This window comes from Ctenopharyngodon idella, chromosome 7 (genome assembly GCF_019924925.1).
Source record: "Ctenopharyngodon idella isolate HZGC_01 chromosome 7, HZGC01, whole genome shotgun sequence".
Classification (NCBI taxonomy): domain Eukaryota; kingdom Metazoa; phylum Chordata; class Actinopteri; order Cypriniformes; family Xenocyprididae; genus Ctenopharyngodon; species Ctenopharyngodon idella.
This window is the reverse complement of record NC_067226.1, coordinates 36,261,562-36,275,673: the sequence shown is the minus strand read 5'-3', so window position 1 is coordinate 36,275,673 and position 14,112 is coordinate 36,261,562. Positions and strand designations below refer to the sequence as shown.

Below are 14,112 nucleotides of genomic sequence, written 5' to 3'. Positions count from 1 at the left end.
TAAACCTTATTCACTCCCATACAAGCTTAATACATACACTGAAAACACAACATATCATCTAAGGACATGGGCATATGTCTCACTTTTTATAGATCAAATAACATAGGATGACAAATGTGCATTTTATAATATTAAATGATATGACCATGATATTTGATATTTAATATTTGACTTCTAATCATGAGATAAGCTGCTGATTTAAAAATGTAGCCATTATCTAAATGGAACTTGTAATGAGTATAGATATTTTCTATAATCAATCTTGTGATCTAATGAAATCGTGCACAGCATGTGCCACAAACCTTGACGCAAGGGATTCCATCTAAACCTGGCGTACCCATATCTCCCTACAAATAACAGAATACACAAAGTGACCTATTTAGCCCATCTCTCTAAAAAAAGTCACATGACTTCTTACACAAGGGAAAAAAAAACAACCCATAATCTTAAATCATGGACATGACGGGTTAAAAAAAAAACTATAAAAGTTCGGTCCGTGTATGTTTTGATAGTTTGTTTTCCAATTTGAAATGAAATTAGCAGAAACGAGAAAACAGCACCTTTATTTGTTTTTCCGTTTTTTCAACAAAAAAAAAAAAAGATTTTGGCTTGAAAACCCATGAAAGATTCACGTTATTTAAGTGCATTTTGTTGTATGATTTACGTGTAAAAATCATCTGATATGTAAATTCATTACAAACAGAAAGATGTCAGAGCAGGATCTGAGCAAACTTCGATTTACCAGTGAGCAGTAGGCCTACATGAATGTAGCATTCGCTTGGGCCGTGAGCGATTGAGCATACTGCTCTGGCATAGAGTGAAATATTGAGCGGAGCATCACACCGCTCCACACCGGGGACCGATATGACCTTTGACAGCATATTTTGAATAGTGATGTTGCCCTGTGAACCTCTGGATGTCTTCTGGGTGATCAAATTGCAGACGGATGATTTTAAAGTGTTGAGGGTCACATGTGCGGTGTGACGGCATCCGCATTCCGGCTGGCTCATGGTCATTTTATGACGCTCTCAACTCTCTGTGCAAATGAGATGTAACAAGAGTCCAGAAACAGTCGGATCAAAATAACAAAAGATTAAACATGGTATATTTTATGAAATAGATTACACACACAAACACATGCACGCGCGTGCAGATGTATACATTTCAATCATTCTGTTCTTTTAAGGAAGTTTGGTGATAAAATTATATCACACTTAATTACAAACAGTTACTAAATTTACTGAGACCATTTAATTATAGTTTTAGCTAAATAAAAAATAAAAACCAATAAAGCCAGGAAAAAGTTTTCCTCGTGCAATGATGTTCGAATGAAATTGGTTTACAAACGCTTATGAAATATAAAACACACAAAATGAGGTTCATCAAGTAGTTGAATATTCATTTTAACTTTGTCAAAGCATAAGAGGTTTTTGTGTACATGTCCAGACCTGTTTTGTTGAGGCTTCCATAGACATGACTCCCACATCACAGTAATTCAAACAGTTGATTAGTATAATTTAAAAAAGTTGTTTTGCACATGGGATAGATTTTGTTTCAATTCAAAAAGTTCATTGAAAAACATTCACTTCTTTTTAAAAGTTTATAAATAAAATGTATAATTATATGACGTGTTGTATAAAATTATGCGTGCTACTAAAACATTATTAAACATTTATTTATAAAACAACACATATTTTTCAGAGAGCTGGGAAAGCACTCCTTACTTTTTTGATGTCCTTAACGCTCTGGAGTCGGATAACGCGCCGGCGCGTTTTGCAGGATTTTTTTCACATTGCAGCAAAACAGACTTAAAATACTCCATCATTTTTGTCATAGAGACATAAGTAATATATTAATTGAAACTATAGAATGTCTTCTTTTATTTGTGTACACTCAGAGTAAAAACAAAATGTTGTGCTTTTTGCAAAATAAAGAAAACTAACATGATGCGTGATCTGTCGTCTCCCTCTGAACGAAGTCCAATCTGATAGTTCTCAGAAAATGAACTGTAACTTAGTGAATCCTAATTACACAAAAATGAGACTTATGTCTAAAGAAACGTTGAAATGTCAGATTTTAAATTGTGTAAGTCAAATCGAAAACAAAAATTCTCTGTTTATGTAATCTGTATGAAAACAGAGACATGTCAGACGTCCATGTGTCAGCTCATTATCTACTAATGCGGCCACACCCACGGAGCGAGCGCTATTCAGACGCAAATTCTGAGGCAATACATGTATACATCATTGCAATCGTGTATTTATTATCTTCAAAAGTGTTTATCTGCATGTTATAGCCATGATTATAGTGATCTCTGGAAGCCTCTGTTAGTTCCTGGAATGTCACATGGTATGCCTGTTCTTCATTAGAGTAATCTGTGGACTAAATGTGCACAGAGCGCCCTCCGGCTGCAAGTATGAATTGAAAACACAGTATCCAGTGCTCATAGTGATGACAATAAATATTGAATAAATATTACTCCTCTGTATAGAAAATTGACATAAACATATGAGAATCCATCATTATTTCTCCAAATGTGCATGCTTTTAAGCTAAAAGCCTATATGAAATGCCATAGAGGTAACATGAATGTTCATACGCTTTGCATCACAGAAATACATTATATTTTAAAGTATATTGAAATAGAAAACCATTATTTGGTTTGAGACTTGAGATTTCTTTTAAAAACATTATAATAGTAATGCGTCCAATCTTTTGACTGGTACTGTAATTTAAACTATAATAGACCTATACAAAATTTTCTTCACATGATGTGCAATAATACGTGCATGCACGAGATCACAAAAATCGTGTTTTTTTTTTTTTTTTTGTTTGTTTGTTTTTGTCAAGAGTGGACATTATATTAACTTTAATACAATAGCTGATGTGATCCTGTTATCAGAGGGTTTTTTCACATAGCCTACCTGGCTGAAAGGGCTCATTATGCGGGTCATTATGCAGGTCATTATGCAGATCTTTTGTCTTCTCAGATGTGAATCACAGCATTATTCATGAAGATTCACGCCTCCACGCATACTGTGTTTCTTGACAAAAAGTCTTAGAAAATTTAAATCTCTCTATTGCTTTATATGAACAAGTAGACAGGATGATTTTTACATCATTTTGAAGCAAAAATTCTAGTCTACAACCTCCAATACGCAGAAGTCTTGTGAACACATATATAATATAAGTTTTGTGGCCTTATTTCAGTGACTTAAGTTTTTTGTTTTTTCAATAACCACGCATAAACGTTATTCCTTCAAAAACACAAACATGTATATACATGTTGCTCAAATATTATGGTAGCCTACTTCATGCTGAATACAATGTAATGACACCTTTTCCATTAATATGTTTATGAACAACTGAAAAAAGCACAAATGCCAGGGCATGTCAAAACTTCTCCAGGGCCCCAAATCAGCCTCAGATTCCAGAGGGTTAACATGAATAGCAGAATGCAATAAAGTTGAAATCTAAAAATCTCTCTCTCCAAGTAACTTCATGCAACTGTACTGTAAAAACTGAGACAGAGGGGGTTGATGAAACATTGTTTTCTCCGTGCTAACTTTTATTTCAAAGCATAAATTTAAAAGTTTAAATTACATCTTTTAAAAAGTCTTAAGCCAAATCTTCCTAGAAAACTGATTATCTGACTTAAAACCTAAAGTATAATTTTTATTTATCAGTGTACGTGTAAAATGTTGGGGTCTCACATATTGTGTAACATTTTCAATAATTCCTTAAGAAAAATCACCATGCATTTTCAGAAAGAGAACCTTTGACGTCTCAGGCTGGTTCTGTAAAAGGAATTTATCTCTATTTTAAATTAAATGATTCTAAATAAATGTGTAACATCAAACATGATACTAAAAAATATATATATATATATTTAAACAAATTAAACATAGCTTAGTTTTAGCTAAATAAATAAATAAATAAATAAATAAATAATTATAAATATGAAAACACTTTACATTTTCAGAGAGCTGAAGAAGTAGTTCTTGATGCTATGATAAAAAATAAAAAGTAAATAGTTTAAGTTAAGTATTATAAACAAAACACTCCCAGATCCTCCTAGGAATAAACTCTAGTGTGAATGAGAGATGGGAGGGTGGAGTCAGAGAGTTGAGCTTATGTCACAGCATATGTTAAAACCGCTAACTCCTTTCCAGAGTGAATGTTTTGTTTTAAATTTATTTCAAAGCACAATCTTAAATATGATCTTTTAAAATTAAAAAGGTAATTTATATCCATTCTTTAAATTTTTAATTAAATTCAAATATTCTTCCTAGAAGTCTATTGTATCGGGATAACATCTGATGCCCGACGATGGAAATGATTTTGCCTGAATTTAACCTAAAGTATTATTTATATGTATGTATATAAGTATTCCATGTTTCAAAGTTATAGCAAAAACTTGTACTTAGTCATCTTAGATCTCAATAATACAAAAAAGATTCAAGCAACATTTTTGCCCATGCGACACACAATGTTTTAAGAAATCTGTATGTTTTAAAATAAACTGCAAATATTTAATTTGATTTAAAAAAAAATCCAAAAGTGAAGGTGTCTGTGTGTTTGAAGCCTCACAACTCACACGAAACTCAGAACGAGGGCTCAACATTGCTCTTGTTTAGTTTAAGTCGTATCTTTAAGAAAATTGCACATTTTCAGAGAGAGAGATCAGATCTTCCTCTTCGTTGCTCCCATGAAAAAATGTATCTTGAGTGAATATTTAATTTTACTCATCTTATTTCAAAGTATGATATTACTCTAAACTTCAAATAAAAAAGTGGTCATATGTTGTCATACTATTATGCTGTGTCTGAACTCATTTTTAAATCTGTTCGTCCAGTGAACACTCAGTGTTAATTGTTTATTAATTCTAAGAAATACTACTCGGAGCATGTAGTCAAGATCTAAATCATTTAAGAGGCAATTTATTAGCAGACGGAGTCAGAACCAAACCTGTATTGTGCACAGTCTTTATTAACTATCTCACAAACACATAACTAAACTAAACACATAACATACACGCAGGTCACACACATACGTAGGTAAAAATGAGCAATGATAGAGTTGAACCGGAAGTGGGACCGGAAATGGAGCTATGGGAAAAAGTCAAAGACAATCTGGAAAAGAATCATCAGTTTCCTCAGTAATAAAACACCTTTGCTGACACAGGTGGTTTACAAATTAATACTAAATCGCTGTTTAGTGTTCAAATGTACAATACTTGCAAGATGCCTTTAGGTCGAGGAGCTTCGGATTTGCAGGCTGAGGAATCCTTGATGATTCTGTCCGAAGTTGTAGTCAGTATCTTCTGCGTTGGATGAGGTAATATGAAACAGCTTAAGCTGTTAATTTGACTCTTCTAGTTCTTTCTCTCTCTCATAGATGAGCACATGGCTGGGTTGCAGGCCTAGGCCTACAGGCCTTCCAGGCCCACAGGCCTTGGCCTGAAGAGGCCTGGAGAAAAAGGGGGTCTCTTCAGTCGTCCAAGAAGCAAGAAGTAGAGCGTTGTGCACTGGCTTTTAACCTCTGGTCAAAGTCACACCTCTTAGGGTTGACCTGACCAATGAAGATGTTGTATTTTCGGGAGACAACTTGCCTCCTGTCAGGGCTTTTACGACCGAGCAAGATTAACTGGCTGAGTTTTTGAAGAAGAACTATTAAAGATTCTTGTATTACTGATGTGTTGCATGAGGTATCGACATATCGCATACACAAGCATTTAAATCGTCTCGATACGAACCCATAGACACTAAACATGGCATAATTGAGGTTACCTTAAATGTATCATAAAACATGTGAATAAAATACTGAGTACAGTACAACAAACAATAATAATGGATACCATTTCCTGGGGATATGCATGTTAATTTATAGAACAATCTGTCTATAAATTAACGCAGGAAAGTCTGTTTTCTGTGGGAAAGATGCAGGTTTTCTGTGTGTCTCTTTGTCTCTGCTCTTCTCTGCTCTTCCATGTGGCAACCAACATTCTTTAGCGCAATAAAACTTGTAACTGAGAACTTCTCGGGGGATGGGGGACAGACCCCAGAGTGAGCTTTAAACAATTATTGGTTAACTATAACAAATAATTGTGTCTGATTTGTCTTAGTCGTTACACATACATTTAAACTTGCATTTTTTTAGTTGACGCATGTCTCATAGATCTATATAATTTTACTTTTCTCATTTCTATTAAGTTTCGATTCCTAGTAAATATAAAACAAAAGAATAATGTGGACAAATTTGTTTGCTGCAATGTTTTTAACAATTAGATATTACTTTGCTCCAAAACAGTTCCTCACACAATGAAACCTTTAAGGATAGCCAAAGGTTCAGGACACTGAGTGAAAACACTACATATGTAAGATAGTTTTACCCCAAAATCAAATACTGTATTACATTTTTCAAAAGATAATCTTGCTTTAAAGTTTGAATAAATGTTAAAAGCAAACGTATCTTCATTCCATGTTTTCTGACACAATGCCATTAATTGTTTTATAAAATGTGCTTTTATTATTTCTACAAGGGTTCATACTACTTTTATCAGCCTAATAAATATGAAGTTAATACATGATGAAACAAGAGAATCATTTTACCAAATTCTTTTGACACAATGTTTTTAAGAAATGTTTTGTTTGTTTGTTTGTTTGTTTTTAAATACAACTAAACCAGATAACACATTGTTGTTGTTGTTTTTTTTTTGTTTTTGTTTTTTGACAAACTATTAGCAAAAATTATTTCCCCCGTGGCATTGGAATAGGTCTTATTTTTAAAGTTTCAGACATGCTACAATCATGCGATACAAGGATCCGGCTGAAACTTCATATTAAACAAAGAAAAGAATAGGTCATTTTCACTTGTGAACATGTATTATACACACTTTCAACATGTATTATACAATATTTGTACGTTAGTACCCATTATTCACATCATTTGAAAGGATTCAGTAAAGCTTTAGATCAGAATCCAGATTTTAGCATCCAATATGACATAAATAGTTGTACCAGCTAAGTGTGTCTCAACTGTTTATATCAATTTTCTTAGATCTATTTTTTTTTTTTAATCAAATAAATAGATATTGAAAATAGCTACTGACATTGTTATTTTTTTCCTTACAGATAAAAGCCAAATTATGTGAACACAAAACTCAATGAGAATATTTTATACAGTTATGACATTTTCAGAAATTCAAAGGGCCTAGTTTTAAATTAAATTGATAGTTCTTGTAGTGCAATTGTCCATCTCTTCGATGTGGGATTGCATGAAGCGTCGACACGAAAAGTAAGTCTGGTTGTTTGCGCTTGAAACGATTATGACTGAGACACATCTAACCATAGCACTGAAAGCATACATTAAAGTTTGAGGAAGGTAAACAAAGTTACACACTCTAGTAAAGCTGTAGATACAGCTCAAATATGAATTTGAGCACAATGTGAGCACAATAAATTCTCGCATCTAAATTCAATAGACCTAGTAACTAAAAAAAACAGTGACATCATGTAAGAAAAGTGTCATATTGCATACAGAAATCCACTCTTGATCTATTGCGAAAGGCATTTTCACCCTTAACAATTGTTTCTTTCAACAACACTGCTCGACGTTAAAGATTATGTGTATATATAGCATACAGAGTCGTTAGAGTCTATGGCACGCTGTTGTAATACAAACGCGTTTAAGAACTATAACGCTGCATGCCGGTGTAAAGATGAAATTATCAAAATCTTTATATCAAACATAATCTTTATACAGATATTTAGCTATAATAAAAACATAATACAGAAATCCTCTCCTGATCTATTTCAAAAGATTGTAATTTGTAAATGCTATTTTTCCACTAGCAGATGACACTGTTTACAATTTTTATTAGTTTGTATATATGTACAGTTTTAGATAAAGACTGCTCTCTGAGTGTGGTCAAACATGCAGCTACTCGCAGGAAATAATGAAAACATGAACAAATGATACTCCTACTACATGAGTGTTTAAACTAAAACTGTAATGTTCTTTTAAGCCATCTTTCTGGTCTGTCTATGAAGCGGTCACAAGCCACATAATGCATCAACATGAAAAGTGAGTCTTGCTGTTTTTCTGTTACATTACAACTATTGCGCTGAAAACAAGTCTATCTATTACACTTAGTTATAGCATGTTACAGTCATGGTAACATATTTTCTTTGTACTCTAAATAGGACTTCAATAAAAAGTAATTTTGAGTAAACTTGATTCAGGCCGCTCCAATACTATGTCTTTTATGCGTCAGCCTTTTAGGTTTGATCCAGGAAACAGGCACAGCTGCTGTACATTAATGCGTTGAAGGGTTAGTTCACCCAAAAATGAGAATAATGTCATTTATTACTCACCCTCATGTCGTTCTGCACCCGTAAAACCTTTGTTAATCTTCGAAACACAAATTAAGGTATTTTTGTTGAAATCTGATGGCTCAGTGAGGCCTGCATAGCCAGCAATGACATTTCCTCTCTCAAGATCCATTAATGTACTAAAAACATATTTAAACCAGTTCATGTGAGTACAGTGGTTCAATATTAACATTATAAAGCGACGAGAATATTTTTGGTGGGCCAAAAAAATAAAATAACGACTTATATAGTGATGGCCGATTTCAAAACACTGCTTCAGGAAGCTTCGAAGCATTATGAATCAGTGTGTTGAATTAGCGGGTTGAATCAGTGGTTCGGAGCGCCAAAGTCACGTGATTTCAGCAGTTTGGCGGTTTGACACGCGATCCGAATCATGATTCGACACGCTGATTCATAACGCTCCGAAGCTTCCTGAAGCAGTGTTTTGAAATCGGCCATCACTATATAAGTCGTTATTTTGTTTTGTTTTGCCGCACCAAAAATATTCTCGTCGCTGTATAATATTAATATTGGGTTTTGGGTTTTATACTTTTAGGTTTGATCCAGGAAACAGGCACAGCTGCTGTACGTTTGTCTCAATAATTTGTTCTTCTTTTTAGGAAGTCATTATGGTAAGTGGTTTTTACCCCTAATCAGCGTCTGATCAAAATTGTTTAACATCTCTTAATTTTTAATATTTGCTCCTGCTTAAATATTACAAAGGGGGTCAGACATATCTTTTATATATATATATATATATATATATATATATATATATATATATATATATATAATTATGATAGTGTTACAGGTCCTAGGTAGTCGGTTGCCTGTAAGAGAGAGCATGAGATGATTAGGTTGTTACTCAAGACGTCCTCTGTGTTGTCTTTAATAAAACATTTCAGCGTCATTAAGACAAACTCCGTAACTGTATTCGTAAATACGTTGAAATAACTGTAACCACACATATATAGGCTATGAATAACTAAAATAAAGCCTAACAACATATACACAAATGATTCGAACTCTTTCACAAACCAGACTGACCCGGGGTAAGTATAATTCAAATATCTTAGATATCTTGACTTTATCCCCAAGTTTAGGGGCACTACCGTTCATGTCCTCGTGTGCGCATACATTTTATGTTTCTCTTATTTTGTTAGCTTTTTTCTGAAACACAGTGTTTTACCGCAGTCTTACCATTCTTTTTCGTCTTTAATTGTAATTATGACCGTGTTTGTTTTCCTCTATTGTTTTACCCATTCCATCTTGTCTGAAAAACAATGTTTCCTACACATTTAGCTGTAATGTTAGTGAACTTTAGGTATTCTCTGCATCTCTTTGTTCGTAGCATTTGGTTGATTTAATAAAATGATATAAATAAAATAACCATTCTCTTGAGTGATTTTACATACCATATTATAGTTTAGGGTATATAATGTGGAGCAAAGACCTTTGAAACATGTTATCTTGTAAAACATTTAAATGACTTCAAACGCTATATAGACATTTTACCCTCCAGGGGTTAGAGGTTACACAGCGGGTGTCCACATTCTCTCTAGTTAAAACCTACAGGACCTACCTACTGAATAAGCTTTAAGAAACAGTCTGCAAAGCTACAATGGCTACTCCACAAGTTCCTGAAACTTCTGTTGAAAGTTATATTAAAACGGAAGAAAATCTTCCTTACGCATGGCAGAAAAAACACAGGATTCGTTTGACCAAGTTTCTTCATGAAGATGAAAATTTTTTGAAACAGGAATTCCTGATGGCCGATATTTATGTGGGCAGGTTTGTTTTTAACAAAGCATCATGCATGGTCAAACTCTAGCTATGGAATTTTTTGAATTTACATCACAGACACCTTGTGTGCTTTTGCCCGCCAAGGACTGGTCATTTTTCTACAATCGTATCTAGACTGATCTGAATGGGTTCGCTGGTAAAAGCTTTTACATGAATGAGTGGGATGGAGTGACCCCAAACGTGCGTTACAAGGTGATAAAGCCCGGTGATAACGTAACCATATCGACTTGTTGGAACAAGTCACTTCATGACCAAAACCTCATTAAGTTGATGAAACCCTGTGAAGGAATCCGAAATGGACTTTTTGTCTCGATCTGACGATGAGTGGGATCGCGACTGGCCAATTCCAGAGGACGACCCCTTCGAATGCTGTAGGTCTACAAAGAGTCTATATTTTGAGTGGAGTGATGTACCTGCATTACATACCGTCTTTTTAACAATAGACAAGTTGTTTAATTCGAGCTGAATTCATTTTAAGTATTGCTGAATGATCAGTCAGTCATGATGATGCGCCTTAATATGTAATATATGGTAACATGATGTAGCAAAACCTGAAATGTACATTGATATCGAGCCCTTGCTTCTGTTTTGTGTTACTTGACATTATCCGTGTTCCTTGCTATATGTGTAATTGTTTTTGTTTAATAAACTGATTGGATCCAATTTGCCTTACCTCCAAGTATCTGTATGTTACAGACATAATGACTTATACTAATTTAAAAAAAATTCTTTAAAGTATGTACCTTTTTAAAAAAACATTAAAATAAGACCATATTGATCCGTAGTGTTATATACAATATGTGCATTATGTTTAAAATTTTACTTGAGACAATTTAATATGACGATGTCAATAAAAGTCTTTAATGGAACATTTGGTATAGTGGTTAAAATCAGCACAAAAAAAGAAATTCCATCCTACTTCTGCATGTTATGGCCCGTTATTATGATTTTTTTTTCTCTTAATGTTTAATCAAAATATAACTGAGTGAAAATAATAAACTGGCGACATATTCAGGACTTGTTGCTGCTTCTGTTGCATCGTGAATGTTGTTTATGACTTCCTGACGGCTACCCCCTACACACCCCGCACAACAGGGGACGAGGGTGGACCCCAATCGGTTGTCCTGATAAACTCTACAGAGAGCTCACTTATCACAAGCAACCTGGGTTTCCTAACCAAAGGATCTAGCTCTACAATACGACTTCTGCATCAGCGTGGACCGCTGTGCTACTGCAACATCTCATTGATCAAAAGTCAAAGGAACATTGTCTGGTTGTTACATGGACCACCAAAATCAATTTCAACATTCCTGTTTGTCTAAGCCTGACACTACTTCGACTCACACTTTGGGGGATCTGACCCAAAAACCCAAACTTCAAACCGTTAATAACCTGTGTAAACCGTTGGACAATCATGTTTTAAGGACTCACCCACAGGATATTCTAGGAACTATTGGAATCTTTCAGCATCGAATAGGGGACAAAGTTTATACTGTGCACAAAGTTGAGTTCTAATGGTTATGACTACACAAATGCTGATGGAGTGACCCCCCTTTGAGTTCTGACGATGCCGTACACAAGCTGCTGGTGTGCGAGTGCGCCACGGGCGATGAGTGTCGTCTAAAAGCCACATTAGAATGTATGTTTAAAGATTATTTCAGAGGACAGATGGTTCACCTGATGCACAGGATCATCGAAGACGTGTGCGATCCGGATAATGACTGTAAGAGGGAAACCAAGGGTGAAACAAATCTCAAAAAGGAAATGGATGTCGTAAGAGGCCTGACAAATTCATGGCGTTCTGATGTAACAAGCATGTGTGTTTACACCAAAGAACCAATTTGTGTAATGATAAGAAAAGTTCTGGACGTGATGTCTGAATGTACCGAACAGTTAGAAATTACTGACATCGTATGTATGTGTACATTTGTAACGGATGTTTGTGTCTCATTGTGTTCAAACAATGCTGATGATAATACCATCGCTGAAATTGTTGAAACGCTGGTCAATCACGCCTTAGACCGAAACATGATAGCCTGCAGAGACTTTCTTCTCTGGCTAGAGTGCCACTAATGTCATTATTACTGTTTTATTTTATGTATGTAAAGTCATTTCTTCTATGTATATTCAACAAAGTTGAAAGACTCAACTTTGTTAAAAGACTCACTTGTTGTTATACCATGTCTGAGCACTTTAAAAATGGTATTACAGAACCTCTAACCCCTGGAGGGTGAAACGTCTATACGTTTGAAGTCATTTAAATGTTTTACAAGATAAAATGTTTCAAAGATCTTTGCTCCGCATTATATACCCTAAACTATAATATGGTATGTAAAATCACTCAAGAGAATGGTTAAACCATCATTTTATTAAATCAACCAAATGCTACGAACAAAGAGATGCAGAGAATACCTAAAGTTCACTAACATTACAGCTAAATGTGTAGGAAACATTGTTTTTCGGACAAGATGGAATGGGTAAAACAATAGAGAAAAACAAACACGGTCATAATTACAATTAAAGACGAAAAAGAATGGTAAGACTGCGGTAAAACACTGTATTTTTAAGAAAAATGCTAACAAAATCAGAGAAACATAAAATGTATGCACACACGAGGACATGAACGGTAGTGCCCCTAAACTTGGGGATAAAGTCAAGATATCTAAGATATTTGAATTATACTTACCCGGGGTCAGTCTGGTTTGTGAAAGAGTTTGAATCATTTGTGTATATGTTGTTAGGCTTTGTTTTAGTTATTCATAGCCGATATTTGTGTGGTTACAGTTATTTTAACGTATTTACGAATATAGTTACAGAGTTTGTCTTAATGGCACTGAAATGTTTTATTAAAGACAACACAGAGGACGTCTTGAGTAACAACCTAATCATCTCATGATCTCTCTTACAGGCAACCGACTACCTAGGACCTGTAACACTATCATAATTATATATATATATATATATATATATATATATATATATATATATATGTCTGACCCCTTTGTAATATTTAAGCAGCAAATATTACAAATTAAGAGATGTTAAACAGTTTTGATCGGACGCTGATTAGGGGTAAAAACCACTTACCATAATGACTTCCTAAAAGAAGAACAAATTATTAAGACAAACGTGTTAACGCATTAACGTACAGCAGCTGTGCCTGTTTCCCGGATCAAACCTAAAAGGCTGACACATAAAAGACATAGTATTGGAGCGGCCTGAATCAAGTTTACTCAAAATTACTTTTTACTGAAGTCCTGTTTAGAGTACAAAGAAAATATGTTACCATGACTGTAACATGCTATAACTAAGTGTAATAGATAGACTTTTCAGCGCAGTAGTTGTAATGTAACAGAAAAACAGCAAGACTCACTTTTCATGTTGATGCATTATGTGCCTTGTAACCGCAGTCTTTATCTAAAACTGTACATATATACAAACTAATAAAAATTGTAAACAGTGTCATCTGCTAGTGGAAAAATGGCATTTACAAATTACGATCTTTTGCAATAGATCAGAAGAGAGGATTTCTGTATTTTGATAATTTCATCTTTACACCGGCATGCAGCGTTATAGTTCTTAAACGCGTTTGTATTACAACAGCGTGCCATAGACTCTAACGACTCTGTATGCTATATATACACATAATCTTTAACGTCGAGCAGTGTTGTTGAAAGAAACAATTGTTAAGGGTGAAAATGCCTTTCGCAATAGATCAAGAGTGGATTTCTGTATGCAATATGACACTTTTCTTACATGATGTCACTGCTTTCTTAGTTACTAGGTCTATTGAATTTAGATGCGAGAATTTATTGTGCTCACATTGTGCTCAAATTCATATTTGAGCTGTATCTACAGCTTTACTAGAGTGTGTAACTTTGTTTACCTTCCTCAAACTTTAATGTATGCGCTGCTTTCAGTGCTATGGTTAGATGTGT

The 14,112-nt window shown here is 34.4% G+C and overlaps 1 protein-coding gene across 1 annotated transcript in view; it reads right to left on the bottom strand.

Moving 5' to 3' along the window:
- Nucleotides 1–14,112, bottom strand: part of LOC127515652 (collagen alpha-1(XXV) chain) — a 378,235-nt gene that overhangs the window by 152,132 nt on the left and 211,991 nt on the right. The gene's annotated exons all lie outside the window — the stretch shown is intronic.